The following is a 17927-nucleotide window of genomic DNA, read 5'->3' as shown; positions in this document are numbered from 1 at the left end:
GTATTTGAGAAATTTTGTAGGAAACCTTTTATTATGATTTTAATTTGTTTTTCTGAGTGTCTACATGGGGATAGAATGAGCAATGTTAGTCTAGAATTGCATCTAGATACTTTTGGTGAGTGCGTTAGGATAGTTTATTTTGTAATGGGTCAGAGCTGGTAGGGAGGCTCAAGATGGTACTCTCTAGGGTGTGCTGAACCGCATGATAGGGTATTTCCTGTATTGTTAGCTTATCATTTGACAGCCAGTTCCAAGTATGTGCAAAATCATTCTAGAGTTGTCTGTTTAGGGATGATCAAGATTGTATGATGCAATTAAGGCTGTATAATTAACATAATTTTAAGTTAGGGAAGTTGTATGGAAGAGGCTTAGTAAATGATGAAGACAGGGTGAGACCCAACACTGATCCCTCTGGTACTCCTTAAGAAAAAGAACTAGGTTCAGAAAAGGTATTATTTACATAAACTGAGAATTATATTGTGTAGAAGGTAATGAAACCATTGGACCACATGCTACAAGAGCTCTGAGTTTAAAATTGCTGTTTGCATTGCTTTATTTGGATTTTCTACATTTAAGGTTTGTATATTTCCATTACCTTTTGATTTTGGTATTATTATATTATGGATGTTCATCGTGCATACAGCTGCAGTCATAACAGATGGGTTATCCTGCCGTCAGGCGGGTCCTCGGTCGGCCGAATTCCAAAGTCTAGGTCCGGCGTCGGTTGTCGTCGCTTCCTCCCTGACGTCAGTGCAGCAGGGGTATAAAAGAGGCAGCTGAAGCCATTTTCTTCAGTCTTTCTTGCCGCGCGGTGCCCGAAACAGAAGCAGTTCGCAAGTGCCGGTCGGCCAGCTCCTGAGATTCTGAAAGTATTTCAGCGAAGTCTTCTTGAAAGCTAAGTACCCGTTGAAACTTTTCTTGCCTCAGACCGATGTCAGACAAAGTTAATAATTGCATTTCATGTGGGAAGCAAATACCGCATAAGGATTTCCACTCTTACTGTATACCTTGCTTAGGCCCAGACCACGACGTCTTGGCCTGCCGTTTTTGTGCTAGATTCAACAAACGCACTATTAAGCGTCGGGCAGAGTTCACCCTTCACTTTTTTGGCAAAAAATTTAATTATGTTATGTCGTCGGATACTCCGACTCCAGTTTTGAGCAAAAAACGCAAAGATAAGGACCGACATACGAGGTCCGCACCACCTACTGATACCACGCTAAGGCCAACTACCGGTTCTCCGGTACTCAGCGAGGCGCCTACGCAGCCCCTGAGTACCGATGACAATGCATTACCGGTGTCTTCAGTACCGGAGGTCGCAGGCTCCTCGGCCCCCATTCCTACTACAGATACCGACGCCACTCCTGGCGGGGAAACTCAAAATTTAGACAGGCCTGCCATTTCTCAAGGGGTCTTCAGGCCTTCCTCCTTCTCTATTAAAGCCTTCACTAAATCTAAAACAGCCATGAAAACCAAAAAACAGGTTCCCGAGACACCCTCTCAAGACACCATGCCTAAAAAACAGATGCTTAAAATGGCAGAGGATTTGATTACTCTTATCAGGGCTTCTCAACCCCCCTCCGACAAAAGGCCCAGATTAGAGGAAGACTACCCTTCCTCAGATCAAGCTTCTGTTACCTCAGAACTATCTGGGGACCAGGATTGTGCCTATTCTCCGTTTGAAGACTCTGATGCAGAGGAGCCTATTCCCTCGGTCTCCCCCCCCTGAGGACTTCTCTTTTGGGGAAACCCTGCATACATTGAGGGAACACTTTCACTGGGGAGGCCAAGATTACTCAGATTCCAAGAAAAGGCTCAGGGAATTTCTTCTGCTCCCCCAGCATAGGCCTCTGGCTATCCCTCCTGTTTTAGATATATTGGATGATGTGTACACAGACGTCAGCCTTAATCCTGATTCTTTGCCTCCAGCTCCTGTTAAACCAGACAGGTATTACCGGGTTCCTGATTCTCACCAGTTCCTATATAAAAGCCATACTGCTGACCCAGAAATTATGTCAAGTAGCATTGGTGGTATAGTGGTGAGCATAGCTGCCTTCCAAGCAGTTGACCCGGGTTCAATTCCTGGTCAATGCAAGAAATCTGTACATTCCAGGGTCCCAAGGGAATTAAGGCCTCTACTGCTAAAAACCCATTACCTTCAGAGAGAGAGTCCAGATCTTTAGAAGGGTGGGGGAAAAAGGTGTACACCTCGGCCACTTTAACCATGAGGGCATTAAACTGTCAGTTCCATATGTTAAAGTATCAACAGTTTTTGATATCTCAGCTGAAAAGCAAGATGACACAACCAGAACAACCAGATTTAAAAGAGTTGCAGGATTTGTTGCATGGTGCAGAGCAAGTGGGTAAACATACCTTGCAGTGTGGTTTTGATGCTTTAGAGGCCTCATGTAGAGCTGCTGTTACGGGGTCTGTTATACGTAGGCATGCTTGGCTCAAAGAGCAAACCTTACCAGATCATGTCAAAGCTAAATTATTAGATGCACCTCTTCAAATAGATGTATCGTTTGGTGTTAAAGCAGAGGAGGTGCTAAAGAAAATGGAGGAAAAAGCGAAATCAATGCAAACAGTGAAAGATTTCCTGCAGGTACAGCCTCCACGTTTCAGCAGAAACTGGCCTTCAAAAAATTGGTCCTTTCCAGCCACGGACAGACCTCAAAGGGGCAGATACAGGCGTCCAAGGGGTAGAGGGCAACCTCAAGGATCTTTCAGAGCCAGACAGTGGCATACACCAACCCCAAGAGGTGGAGAAGATAGATCACAGTCTTTTAGTAAACAGACACAATGACTTTCCCCTACACCTGCCAAGCAAAGCTTTAATGGCAGCACCTTTGGGTGGAAAACTGACATTATTCCTCAAAAAATTGGCATATTGTTACAAAAGACAAATGGATTCTGGACATTATAGACATAGGCTACAGGTTCCACTTTCACACCCTTCCAAAATGAGAGGCATGCCAAACCTGCCACAAAATCAAAGGGCAGAGGCACAAAAACAAATTTCAGCTCTCATGGACATGAAAGCAATTGAAGAGGTACCTGCAAAAGAACAAGGTCAAGGGTTTTATTCCAGACTATTCCTGGTGCCAAGGAAAGACAAAGATTGAAGACCTATCTTAGACCTATCCATCCTAAACACATATCTACAGGTGCCAAAATTCAAAATGCTCACATTACAGCAGCTTCTTCCCATGCTGGGCAAGGAGTCTTGGCTGGTAACATTGGACCTCAAGGAGGCATACCTGCATGTCCCTATCAGACAAGATTGCGGAAGATACCACAGATTTCTTGCAGGTTCAACCCATTACCAATTCTCTGCATTGCCCTTTGGCTTATCTACTGCGCCCAGAGTGTTTACGAAATGCCTGACATCAGTAATCACCTTCTGCAGACTACAAGGGATACAAATCTACCCATATCTGGACGACTGCCTGATCCAAGCGGACAGCAAGGACATACTACTGCAGCACCTGGCATTTGTAATAAAACTGTTGAACTTCCTGGGATACACAGTCAACAAAAAGAAATCAAAACTAATACCCTCTCAGCAAATAATTTTCCTGGGTGCCAGCTTGGATACAACCACCCAGGTGGCCTACCACACGCCAGACAAGCAAGGGCAACTGTCTCAATACTTCAGAAAAATGGCAACTTACACCAGGCTAACTGCAAGGAAAGTCCTGCAGGCTCTGGGATTCATGGCATCTTGCATATTACTAATCCCATGTGCAAAGCTGCATATGAGGAAACTTCAATGGTACCTAAAAAACTTATGGTCTCAACACAGTCACAGCTTGGAAGCAATTATACCACTCATTCCATGCCTTCAAAAGGAATTTATGTGGTGGGCTCAAGCTTGCCAAAGAAACACAGGTCTTCCTTTCTGTGTACCTCAAGCAACTCAAATCATCACAACAGACGCCTCAGACTATGCCTGGGGAGCACTCATGACAGATCAGTGCATTCAGGGAAAATGGGCACGAAAAGAGAAGCTCCTTCACATCAACCAAAAGGAAATGCTAGCTGTGCAAAAGGCTATTATGACCTTCAAAGACCTACTGCATCCAGGCCAGCTGTTGATAAGGACAGACAACACCACAGTGATGTGGTACATAAACAAACAGGGGGGAACTCATTCATACCCCCTGTGCAGGCAAGCCATGACCCTATGGAACACAGCACTGGAATTGAAAATTCAGCTACAGGCACAATTCCTGCCAGGGAAGGAAAACACACTGGCAGACAACCTAAGCAGAAATATGACAGATCCACATGAATGGAAGTTGCATCCTCAAATTTTCACAAAGATAACTCAGGCATGGGGACAGCCAGACATAGATCTCTTTGCTACCCACAGAAATTGCCAGTTGAAAAAATTTTGTTCAAGGACCTATCATCCACAGGCCTGGAAAGTGGACGCACTTTCCTTCAATTGGGCAATATTGACAGTCTATGCCTTCCTGCCTCTTCCTCTGCTGCCCAAAGTTCTATTAAAAGACAGAGCAGAGAGGCCGAAAATGATTCTCATTGCTCCAGAGTGGCCCAGGCAACACTGGTATCTGCTCCTGAAGAGCCTGACACATTCCCTACCATGGATCCTACCTCTAGTCCCTCTTCTGTTGTCCCAGCATAACTACAAAACTCTTCACAGCCACCTCAAAACTATAAATCTAGCTGCATGGAGAATTCCTTGATTTCCCAACAGTTTCTCCTCTCCAAGGAGGTGCAGGATGTCATCTTGGAGGCCAGAAGACCTTCTACTAGAAAGGCCTACTCTGCCAAATGGAAACGATTTTGTGCCTGGAATTAAAAGAAGGGACAGAATCCTTGGGTAATAAATATACCTCAAATTTTACAGTACCTAGCTGAGATGTTAAAGAATGCACTTTCCTTCTCCTCCATCAAGATCCACGCTTCAGCCATTTCTGCACAATACAACACAGATCCTCCTTTATTCTCTCATCCTCTCTTAAGGCAGTTCCTCAGAGGGGCAAAGAATATAAAACCCCCAAGGAAACTACCAGTCCCTGCTTGGGACCTCAACTTCGTATTGGAAAAGCTGACCCTTCCTCCCTTCGAGCCAGCTTCTTCATCAGAGTTACAGTACTTGTCATGGAAAACAGCCTTTCTTCTGGCTATCACCTCAGCTCGCAGGGTTTCGGAGCTACAGGCCCTCATGGCTGTGCAACCATTCATCATTTTCCATCAGGACAGAGTTTCCTTATGAACCATACCTACCTTTATGCCAATGGTAGTATCCAGTGTAGCTTTGAATCAGACTATCCACTTACCTACCTTTTATCCTAATCCACAAAACAAAGGGGAAAGACTACTACATTCCTTGGGCATTCACGGACAACTTCGTTATTATTTGGACAGGACAAAGCCATTCAGGAAATCTGATCAACTCTGTGTCCTATGCTGCAGGTACTCAAGGAAAGGCTATTTCCAAACAGACTATTTCAAAATGGATAGCCCACTGCATACGCTTTTGTTACTCATTTCATGGAAAAACTGTGCCTGCATGCATCAGATCCCACTCCACCAGAGCCACAGCTACCTCTGCAGCCTTCCTCAGGGGGGTCCCTGCCAAGGATATCTTGAAAGCAGCCACCTGGAGTTCAGTGCACACTTTCTCCAAGCACTATCACCTCCCACTATACTCTAAATTTAGAGCGGGCTTTGCCACAGCAGTCCTGCAGGGCATCCTAGCCCCTCCTAGTTCCACTTAGTGCCTACCACCCTTACTTAGCTTTGGGATTCTACCCATCTGTTATGACTGCAGCTGTATGCACGATGAACATAGTACAGTTTTGTACCTACCATAAATGTAGATGTTCGAGCGCTCATACAGCTGCAGTCCAGGTTTCCCTCCCTCCAACCCCTCTTAGGACAGGCCTTTTGACAAACCTTTTTCATATAACCTTTTGGGGTATTCTTTTATGGTGTATTTGCTTGCAACTACTGTTTTTGATTTATCAACATTGCACTTTTGCATAACATTATGTTTGCCTTCCTTCTGGGGGCACCTGACATCTAGGGCAAGAAAAACTGAAGAAAATGGCGTCGGCTGCCTCTTTTATACCCCTGCCGCACTGACATCACGGAGGAAGCGACGACAACCGACGCCGGACCTAGACTTTGGAATTCAGCCTACCGAGGACCCGCCTGACGGCAGGATAACCCATCTGTTATGACTGCAGCTGTACGAGCACTCGAACATCTACATTTATGGTAGGTACAAAACTGTACTTTTGCTGTATTTTAAACTTTGCAGTAAAGCAAAGATGTTAAGTTGTCAATCTCACCTTCATTCATGCTGGATGGGTTCGGAGCCGATCCTCGGCTCCGACTCGGCCAATACTAAAGCTCGAGAGCTATTTCCACCAGCTCGAGGCTCCCCTATATCCCACAATGCTAGGCGGTAACTACCCAGAGCTCATTTGCCGCTTATCTGCGAGGTGCTTTCTTCTACTGGCTTTGGCAGGTTAGTGAGATTTTCTAGGTAGAAAATTAAAATAACTACCCCTGTCCTTTTTATTTAGTCAGTTTTATAGTACAGGGTATCATTTTAGTTTAAATCGGGTCTTCCCTCATTTTATTCCCTTTTTATTCCCTTTTTAAGTTCTAGGCCTTTGGCCCACTTCCCTTTTTTCCCTTTGTCATTCATTGTGATTGGGTTTTCCTTTTTAGGTTAAAGGGTGTGTCTGTTTTTTGTGTCTGTGTCTTTTTTGTGTATACAGTCATTTTTCTGGGATGTCGAAAGACTCCAAGGTCTCAGGCTTCAAGAAGTGTGACTTGTGCTGTCAGAAAATGTCTCTGACAGACGGTCACACTTCTTGTGTATATTGGCTGGGACCTTTGCACCTGCAGGACTCCATTGCTGTTTGCCATGCATTCAGCCCGAGAGTCCTGCAGGAAAGCAAAAATAAACTTATTCTTCGAGGCTTATTAAAGCCTGAAGGCCCCCCGACCCAGTCTTCGTCGGGGAAGCCTTCAAAGTCTTCCAGGCCGTCGGCTCCAGCTTCAGAGCCATCCGCTGGGAGCATTAAGACTACTTCGACATCGGCTCTGGCTGGAGTCGATGTTTCGAAGACTCAAACCGTTGGTGCTAAGACTCAGTCGGCTCCGATAGTTTTATCGGAGCCACCTTCTAAGAAGAGGTTGAGGTCCCCTTCCATCGGCTCCATCCACTCGGCCCCAGGATCCCCTCTTCTGTCGGAGCGGAGCCACAGGTCCCATTCCTCTTGGTCCTCCAGGCTGTCCGACCATGACTTACAAAGGGTGGTGAGTAGACTTCTCAAGTCCGAGGCACTGGCCCAAATGCTGCATAGCCCTACTCAACAGTCAGCGGCTATTCCCATCCCTGCTTCTGTTCCTCCTCCGACTCCTTTGAGTTCGGAGCCGGGGATCGTCGGAGCCGTGGCTGTCGGTGCGTCGGAGCCGATACCCTCCCTTTCGGCTCCGTCATCTGCTCCGATTTCCTTTTTGGAGGGATCTCGGCGCCGGGATTCCCTCGTCAGCTCTGAGGGGGCGAGTGGCATTGGACCCTTGTCCGACCCTGTTCTCCCTCTCGGAGCATCGGCGCTGGTTTGTTCGGCTCCGACATCGGCCTCGGAGCCGTCCCTGTCAGTGCTAGGGAGGTCCTTGTCTCCTCGGAGCGGGGACCTTTCGGCCCTGGCTGATCGGGGTGCCTTCGAGGTCATGTGGAGCGTGCTAGATCCCGTGTTTACCTCACGGTCGGCTCCGTCGGCTCCTCCCTCTTCAGTGCCTGCGGTGGTTTCTACCCACCACCTCGTACCAGACCATAGAGAGCCAACCCCTCAGATTTCCCCATTGGGAATATCCTTTTCTTCCAAGGCTTCTCCTGATCCGGCAGGGGAACCCCCTCGGAAGAGACAGTGCAAGAGGAAGCACATTGACTCCCCTGAGTCTATCACCTCGGACACCGACTTGGAGGAATCTGAGGGTTCCCCTCGGTCCCCCTCTGAGGATGTCTCTTTTGCTGACATCCTTGTAATCCTTAAACAGAGGGGGAACTGGCCCGCCCTTAACCCTTTAGAGGACGAGTCGGTCTACCTTGAGGCGTTTGGCTCTCGCCCTTCCACCTCCTGGGTGTCTTCTCCCTTTGACCCCCTCATGGAAGTGGTGGCAAGGAAGGCGTGGACGGCCCCTGATTCGGTGGAACCTACCTCAAGGAGGCCGTCAAAATTTATTACAGCCCCGAAAGAGAAAGTTCTTATCTAAAGGCGTCTCTGTTGATGCCATGGTGGTGGCCGCAGCCACTAAGAAGGAATTAGCCGATCCTTCGGTACCTGTCCATCCTCCTAACAAGGAGTCTAGGACCATGGACAGGTATGGTAAGTGGAAGTTTTCCTCAGCGACCTTTGCCATGCGGTCGCTGAACTACTTGTGTCACTTCACCCGTCTCCAGAGGGATTTACTCAAGGATATGGGTGATGCTATGCAGGATCCAACAGCTGAGGGGTTCCAAGACAAAATGAACTCCCAGTTGGCAACCCTGAATTCAATTGTCAACTCCTCCATGCGGCTTATCTCATATGCGGCCGATGGGGCGAGTAGGGCCGCAGGCACATGTGTAGCTTTACGACGCCACGCCTGGATGCGGCTTTGCAATTTTGCGGACCCTTTCAAGGCGTCCTTCACCAATTCCCCCTTTGATGGCTCAACGTTGTTTGGACCTCAGGTGAAGGATACATTGACTAGGTGCGAGCAGGAAGGTAAGACTCTCTCTGCCGTGGGAGTCCGTTTTTCTACCCCTTCCAGACCTTATCCCAAAGGTCAGAGGGGGGGGGAAATGTGGTTCCGCAAACCACAAGGAGTCTCATCTGACGCACAAAGTCGATTCCCCTCTAGAGGCAGAGGGGGGAACAACAATAGATGCCGCCCTAGGGGCAGAGGTGGTCTGCAAAACCAGGGTAGCAGAGAGACTTTCTCTGATAAACCCTTCATGCATTCCTGAGGAGCTGCCCGGCTGTCCACCTTCGGAGGCAGTCGGGAGAAGATTATCACTGTACCCAGAAGCCTGGCTTTCCCTCACTCAAGACAAATGGGTACAGTCGATTATATCCGAGGGTTACAAAATCCCCTTTATTCACATCCCATCCCAACCCAAAGTATCCCTTCCAGATGTTCCACCCAGTCTAAGGGAACAAGCAGCATTAGAAATATCAAAGCTGCTGTCAAAAAGAGCTATCCAGCCAGTCCCAGCAGACCAGCAAGGATCCGGAATCTACTCCAAATTCTTTTTGGTACCAAAAAAGACAGGGGACTGGAGACCAATACTGGACCTCAGCATGCTAAACAAGTATGTGAAGAAAACAAAATTCCAGATGGTCACGCTACAGTCCATTCTAACCTTCTTGGGTCAGGACAATTGGATGTGCTCAATAGACCTTCAGTATGCGTACTACCGTATCAAAATGCACAGACGCTCCAGGAGGTTTCTCCGCTTCAGGCTGGGAGCCAGTCACTACCAGTTCAGAGCCCTGCCCTTTGGTCTCACTACAGCCCCCCCGAGTGTTCACCAAATCTATGGCAGTGGTGGTGGCTCACTTGAGACGTCAAGGATTCCAGATGTTTCCATATTTGGATGACTGGCTCCTTACCGCCACCACCAGGCGTCAACTTCTTCTATCCAGAGACTTCACCATTCAAACTTGCCAAGCTCTAGGCATTTCAGTAAATTTAGAAAAATCTGCCTTGTAGCCTTGTCAGTCTATTACCTTTATAGGCGCCACCTTAGACACAGTTCATCTTTCTGCCAGACTGACAGAGCAAAGAGTATCAGATATCCGCAAACACGTTTACCTTCTGCTTCAGTGCAACAAGATCAAAGCCAGGGTAGTCTTGAAGGTATTAGGACTCATGGCAGCTACCATTACACTTCTTCCCTTAGCTCGTTTTTACATGCGGATCCTCCAGTGGATGCTGTTTTCTCAATGGTCCTTCCAACAGCTCCCAATGTCTTACATCATTCTGCTAACCCAATCATGCAAGAATCACCTGTCTTGGTGGATGACATCACCTCAAGTTCTTCAGGGCAGACCCTTCACCCCCCCCCCCAATCGCCACGGTGACAACGGGCGCCTCCCTGATCGGGTGGGGGGGGCATTATCAGGGCAGGACAGTCCGGGGCATGTGGCAATCTTTCGAGTGCCACTTGCACATAAATGTCTTAGAGATGAGAGCAGTGCTTTTAGCGTTGCAAGCCCTTCAGGACTCTCTTCCCACAGGGACTATTGCAATTCAGACAGCCAACATGTCTGTAGTGTGGTACATCAACAAACAGGGTGGAACCAAGTCCTATCCCTTATGTCGAGAGGCACTCAGACTTTGGCAGTGGGCGATTTCTTCTCAGCGGTTTCTGATAGCAATGCACATTCCCGGGAAGTCCAACGTGATTGCGGACAAGTTGAGCAGGGCTATTCTCATGCCTCACGAGTGGTCTCTAAAAAAAATCAGTGCTGGAAGAAATCTTTCAAAGATGGGGCTGGCCTTGCTGCGATCTTTTTGCTACTCCCCAAAACAGCAAGTGTCACGATTTCTTCACCCTGTACCAGGCCAACCCACCAGAGACGCTCTAGTCCACGATTGGCCCCGGGGACTTCTGTATGCTTTTCCCCCCTTTTCCACTGATCTCTCAATTAATTCGGAAAGCTATCGCCTTGAGAGTCACTATGATCCTCATTGCCCCTTACTGGCCTCGACAGATATGGTTTCCCTTCCTGCATCATTACCTCTTGGAGCAGCCTTGGCATCTGGACCCAGTGCCAGATCTTTTGACCCATCAGTCTGGCCAGCTGCACCACTCCCTCCAATCTCTCAACCTCACAGCGTGGTTTCTCCAATTCCTACCCTAGCCAGGCTTCCTTTAATTTCTCATTCGGTCCGTAACATCCTGATAGCCTCTCACAAGTCTTCTACCAGAAGGATTTACAGTAGTAAGTGGAAATGTTTTTTCCTTCTGGGCAGCATAAAAAAATATAGACCCCTTCACCGCACCTATCCAGTCTATCCTAGACTTCCTGGCAGAGCTCTTTCATTTAGGCTCTTCCTCATCTACCATTAGAGTACAACTAGCTGCTATATCTAACTTTCATGTAGGTGTCTCGGACTCCAGTATCATGTCCCATAAACTTTGCAAAGCCTTTCTAAGAGATATCTTTTTTCTCAAGCCCCCAATCAAAGATCCCCCACCTCAGTGGGACTTGAATTTGGTCCTAGCGTCCTTGATTCTCCCCCCCTTCGAACCTGTGGCTTCATGCCCTCTCAAGTTGCTCATGGAAAACCCTTTTTCTAGTAGCCATAACATCAGCTAGAAGGGTATCTGAACTTCATGCTCTTTGCAGTCGTCCTCCGTACTTAGTTTTCCATAAAGACAGGGTGTCCCTCTGGACTAATCCATCCTTCTTGCCTAAGGTTTCCTCTGAGGCAAATCTAAACCAGACTATCAATTTCCCTGTCTTCTTCTCTGATTATTCCAACAGGTCGGAACAAAAGTTACATTTTCTAGATGTTCATCGCCAACTTCGATATTATTTAGACAGGACTAAACAGTTCAGGAAATCTGACCAGCTCTTCCTGTCTTATGCGGAAGGGAAAATGGGCCTTCCAGTTTCTAAAGTGTCCCTTTCAAGATGGCTTACCTCTATAATTACCTTCATCTATGAAATCAGACATCAAAAGCTGCCTTCAAGACCTAGGGCTCATTCAACCAGGGCATTAGCTACATCTGTAGCTTTTCAGGACAGGCTACCAATAGATTCCATCTGTGCAGCAGCTACATGGGCTTCACCTCATACCTTTATCTCGCATTACAAATTGGATATGGCCTCCAGAAACCGTGCCAACTTTGGTTCCACTGTTCTCAAGAGTCTGTTCCGATAAGCCACCCGGGGTAAGGTGCTAGGGATGCGGTCCCATCCAGCAAGAATGAAGGCGAGATTGACAACTTAACATTGAGAAGTTATGTACCTACCATAACGTTCTTTGTTAGTTGTCTTCTTCTCGCCTTCTTTCTTGCGTCCCACCCTCCTTCCCCCCAGCCTGGACAGACTGATATTAATTTTTGGGATCTTCCATTGGGGCTTCCTTCCCACATGTTCTACCACCTCTATTCTTCCTTTTTCTGTTTGTGGTAGCTTACATACAGGTTTATATAGAGGTGGGTTTTTTCTCTCTTCTCCATACTATGGAGACTAGAACTGCTATGGTTTTAGCTATCAAACGAGATCTGAGTAGTTACTGTCTAGCATTGTGGGATATAGGGGAGCCTCGAGCCGGTGGAAATAGCTCTCGAGCTTTAGTATTGGCCGAGTCGGAGCCGAGGATCGGCTCCGAACCCATCCAGCAAGAAAGAAGGCGAGAAGAAGACAACTAACATGGAACGTTATGGTAGGTACATAACTTCTCATTTTTTTTTTCCCTCAAGTCTTAAAAGTTGTTAGCTAGGGTCAGTTAGCAAGCATTCCTTTTCCATTCATTAAATAGAAATTAGATGTAACAAATTAGTGGGAAGAGCTGATTAACAGTTTTCTTATTTGAGGTATTTACTTATATTCTTCAGCTACAAGAGATCTGCGACTAAAATTGATATTTGACACTATGCCTTTTAGCTATCTGCCCCTATGATAAGTTGGAGTTTGCAAGCCCTTCCCAGTGCTGTTTCTGTTGATCACTAATAGCTCAAACTAATCAGGCACTCCAGTCAGACTCTTGAAGCTAGTATTTGCCTCTCATGTAATTCAGTTTCAGCTAGTGCACACTGCTGTGTTCAGACTGTTGATCTTAATTGTGTATTGTTATTTTCTCCATTTCCTTGTTTTAACCAACAGTCAGCTGTTTGCATTTTTAACTTAATCTGTGGACCTTAGTCTTGTAGTATAACTGTCAACAGTGAGAGAATTGTGAATTGCTGCAGGATCTGAGCCTCATTTACTGCATTTTTCTGCTTGCATTTTACTTAGTCTGTGAACCTTGTAGTATCACTCACAATAGTGAGAGGATTGCAAATTGCTGCAGGATCTGAGCTCCATTTATTACTTTTCTACTACATGTTTTTTCTGCTTGCATCTTACTTGGTGTGGGGACCTTAGTCAAGGTCTTGTAGCATCACTCAAAATAGTGAGAGCATTGTAAATTGCTGCAGGATCTGAACCTGAATTTTATTACATTTCTACTGCATTTTTCTGTTTGCATTTTACTTATTTTGGGAACCTTATTCTTGTATTATCACTTACAGTAGTGAGAAGTGGTAACTGCTGCAAGATCTGAACCTTATATACACTTATCCTGCATTCACGGCCAGCCTTAGGCATAGGCAAACTGAGCAGCCGCCTAGGGCGCGCCGTACAGTCCAACTTCATAAAGTGCGCATTTTAAGTTATTTATTTTAATGAATGTTTTTTTTCCTAGTCCAATAGTTTATAAAAGTTTGTGGTCTTCTCACTGAGACACTGTCCAAAAAACAGAGACTGCCTGTCAAAGCCAAGAAATTAATTTTTTAATTAAAAAAAAAAACTATTTTTTAAGGATGCTCTTCTTTAAGAGCGCCCTTTACGGCCTGTCACACAGCTGCAGAAGATGAAAACAGGTCACAAACACCTGTTCTGCCTGTGCAACCAATTTGCTTACATCTTTCTTTTTCACGCGCGGAATTTGAATTGTGGAAGACGATTGAACTGCACAGTGGACCATAAATGAGCAAGTGAGAGCTAAGTGTGTGTGTGGCAGCAGTGTATATAACTAATGTTATACGTTTAGTGTTTTTTATGCAGAATTACATTCCTTTGCAAGCGTTTGCATATTTTGTTTGCGTTAATAAGTTTTACTTCTGAACTCTTAAGCCTGCTACATCGTTATGACTCATTTCATTGTGCTTCCGTGTCTCACTCTATGGTTGATGGCTTTTATTGGAGTTCCTATGTTGCTATTAGGATTCCCCGATCCACTCAGAGTTTGCAAGGCTCATTGTAGAACTGTATTGTTGTCTCCTCAAAGTAAACCCATGGGGGGGAGGGACAGGGACAACTTACTGTCCCAAGTCATTTAGTCTGCCCAGAGAGGCAATCAGCAAGTGGTTGCTCATTATTCTTGAAGTGGGGTGGAGACAGGAAAACACCCGGACTTAAGAAGTGATTGTTGAAACATCTTGTTTCATATGAATAAACTGCCTTTAAGTTTGTCCAAGCAAGCACTGAAGATACTTCTGCCTGGTTTCAAGTATGGGAATGTAGTGTTTATCACAAAATAAGGACTGCTTGGCCCATCTCGTTGTGCCTATTGTTGATATTAGCAGAATATTATTATTGTTGTTAGCAGAAGAGTCTTGTTAACTAATACAAATGGAGAAAGTCATGGTGATTTCAGAAGCCCTGAGTGGCAGTAAAAGGAAAATGAGATTTTGTAAGGCAGTGCTAATCCAGTAAGTGAAAATTATTGCATTTGGTGTTATTTCCTTAAACGAAAGCTCAGTATTGTATACTTTAACCTGTGAATATAGTTTTATATCCTGTTAAGGTGTTTGCAATAATTTTTTCTTCCCACTGCTGCAGAAAACGTTTCTTGTCTTAAAGCTTGAAGTAGCAGTTTGAAGCAGGAACAGTCACAGTGGCTTTTGTGGCAGCTAACTATGCAACCTTAGTGTGTGTGTGTGTGTGTGTGTGTGTGTGTGTGTGTGTGCGTGTGTGTTTGAGCGAAGGTTTTCAGTCACTGATGATTTCAAGAGGAGATAGTAACTTGAAGTACTACATTAAGCATAGAGGCTGTAAAGATGAGACTTCGTTAAGCTTAGGGGTTATAAAGATAAGACCGCACAGGCTGCCTTGCCTGATAAATCAACAAATCATTTCTGGTTCTAATAACTTTACTGACAGATTTGATAGAGACCAGATTAGGTTGGTTACTGCTTATGTTGCCAATAAATTTAATATCAGTCAAATGATACTGTGGCACCCTTTCTGAATTGAATGTCTTGTAATGTAGTCTTTAATTCTTGCGGGTTTAGTTTTCATAATGAGATCAGTGTTGGTCAACAACTTCTTAACATCTGAAGATCCAAACAGAGGTAGTTAGAAATTGTCAGCTTCAACCACCAAACCATGGAGTTATTTCCCTTGAGGTCTCTGAACTTCATGTAAAAATCAGTGACCAAGTCCAAAAATTTCATATCGGTTAATATTTGTAAAACTTAACAGATTAGACATCTCATTTACTGTACAGTCTAGTGAGTGGTTACCAAGGAAGTTTGCATCTGCAGTACATTCTATATGGAAAATGATCAATCTTGTAGCTATAACCATTGTACATGATACAATGCAAAAGTAACTGTAGTGTCCTTTTATTAGCATAGTTCGTAAAGCATGGTTTACTTTTATTTGGACTGATAAAGTCAAATTAAACCATTTTGGTTAGGCTGGGTAGCATGATAATTTAAAAAAGAAAAGAAGATATATGTATAACAAATATTGAGGTTCTCTTTCTGATATATTTCAGTGAATATCCGAAAGTCATCATTTTTTGACAGAAATGCACGGCTGCTTTTTGTTCTGCATACATTTTGCACACCAGATGGTACTGTGGTATTGTTTAGATGTTTACAAGCCTCTAAAATTTATATTCTTTAGGAATTTTGTATTAACTCCTGCAAAGTAATCTGTAACACAGATCTTACATTAGAATTTATGACAACAGTCTACTTTAGTAAATTTTATGCCAGCATTGTTCCTGTACAGCCAGTTTTCCTGTTTTGGTTTGAACATCGAATATATTATTTATCCTAGTTACCATCATTATTTTTAGATAAAATATCTATTTTAAGGGTATTTTTCATATACAATCTCACCATTTACTGCATTTTGTTTACTTATGACCATTTTGACTTTAAAACTTCATTGATTTGCTAACATAATGTGGTTGGTGAGTAAAGATGTTACTTATGTGTTTGTTCATGAGTAAGCCCCACTGGACAAAACTGCCTTATTTCAGGGTGACAGAGGAGCACTGTCTAGTTCAGTGGCTTGCTCAACATAACACATTCGGTAAATGAAGATTGAAGGAATGAACCCTGCACCCTGAGGGTAGGAAGCAGCTTATTAACAGCTCAGAGCTTTATTCCTCTGAGCTAACTGCCAACCTTACTTAATTATCGCAAAGGAATCTTTTCAGTTCATTAAGTGCTGTATCTGCCTCAAGAGACCATTGCACTCTGACAGGAGTTTTTCCCTTTGTGAGATCTGTCAAAGGGCATTTTGCAAAAGTAGATGCAAGTGTCCTGCAATACTCGTCTAGTCTAAGAAATGCCTTCTCCTTTCTCTCTTTGTAAATCAGCAGGCTAGTATTTATGGTTTCTATCTTTTCTAGCTGTGGTCTTATTATCCCTCTTTCTATTAGGTACCCTAAGTACTTAAATTCCACCACACCTAGTTTAATTTTAGTAGCATTTACAATTTACAATTCTGTCTTGTAGATTCTAAAGCAACCTACATGTTAGGTAAGTGAGACTCTCAGTACTTTGAATGAAATTTGGTTTTTAGATTACTGAATAAATCTGTTTTTTTACATATTTCCTGCATGACTTTTTGGAATGTATAGCTGTCCCTTTATTGATCACACACATGCGCAAGCAGACTCACCCATCTACCCACACATTTTTTTTGCCTTGCAGCATTTTAAGAAGAGAAACTGTGAAAATGCGACAAATAAGACTGAGGTTACTTCTTACTGTAAACAGTCATGCCCCTCAGGTTTTTGCAGACTATCCAGATTTTTGCCCCATATTTGTCTGTTCCTCATAAAAGGGATTGAAGTTGCAAAATAATGACAGACATTTGTTTTAGACTTTAAATCCTTTAGAAAAACGCATACTAACACAAATCGTGATGTTCACCGTGTTACACTGCTGCAGTTATTACACTTGGGTTCCCCAGTCGGCCTGAGTTCCAAAGTCTTGGTCCGGCGTCGGTTGCTGTCGCCTCCTCCCTGATGTCAGTGCGACAGGGGTATATAAGATGCAGCCGATGCCATTTTCTTCAGTCTTTCTTGCTGCGCTGTGCCCGAAGCAAAAGCAGTTCGCAAGTGCCAGTCGGCCGTCTCCTGAGATTTTCATTCCGAATCCAGAACCGAAGTCTTCTACAAAGCTAAGTATCCCATTGGGGAAACTTTTTCTTGCCTCAGACCGATGTCAGTAAAAGTTAATAACTGTATTTCTTGTGGGAAGCAAATACCTCATAAGGATTTCCATTCCTATTCTATCCCATGCCTAGGCCCTGACCACGACGTCACTGGTTGTCTGTTTTGTGCTAGGTTTAGCAAGCTCACTATTAAAGGTTGGTTTGATTTTGTCCGACATTATTTTGGTAGAAAATTCAATTATACCATGCCGTCGGAACTGCTGACGACCGGAATACACAAAAAGCACAAAGACAAGGATAGGCATCCGAGGCCCAAAACTGATGACGAATCCTCTTCTAGGCCAGTCGCTGCTTCTCCGGTTTTCAGCGAGGCGCCTTCGCAGCCCCTGACGACCGCTTCTGTAGAACCACAGGCCACCTCTGACTCCCACGTGGAGATGGCTGGGCCTTCGGATGCACAAGTTATTCAGCCTACCAATACTAACCTTTCAGAGGGATCCGGAGTAGCTGAGCAACCCACACCTACAGAGGGTGTCTTCAGACCTACTCAGTTAAGCATTAAACCCTCAGCTAAGTCTAAGCCTCCTTTAAAATCAAAGAAACAAATACAGCATTCTCCAGGACAGGCCTACATGCCTAAGAAACAAATGCTCAAAATGGCCAAAGACCTAATCACTCTGATCAGGGGGTCCCATCCCTCTCCTGATAAAAGGCCTAGACAGGATGCAGACTATGACTCATCCAACCAGGTGTCCA

The 17927-nt window shown here is 44.8% G+C and overlaps 1 protein-coding gene and 1 non-coding gene across 6 annotated transcripts in view; both read left to right on the top strand.

Moving 5' to 3' along the window:
- Nucleotides 1-17927, top strand: part of FNDC3A (fibronectin type III domain containing 3A) — a 3267883-nt gene that overhangs the window by 1670294 nt on the left and 1579662 nt on the right. The window lies entirely within an intron of this gene.
- On the top strand, nucleotides 2023-2094 carry TRNAG-UCC. The gene has a single exon. It is a non-coding gene; the product is annotated as a tRNA-Gly (tRNA).

Source organism: Protopterus annectens, chromosome 5.part1 (genome assembly GCF_019279795.1).
Source record: "Protopterus annectens isolate FY-2018-M chromosome 5.part1, PAN1.0, whole genome shotgun sequence".
Taxonomy (NCBI): Eukaryota; Metazoa; Chordata; order Ceratodontiformes; family Protopteridae; genus Protopterus; species Protopterus annectens.
The sequence above is the reverse complement of the archived record's forward strand: the minus strand, read 5'-3'. Positions and strand labels throughout refer to the sequence as shown.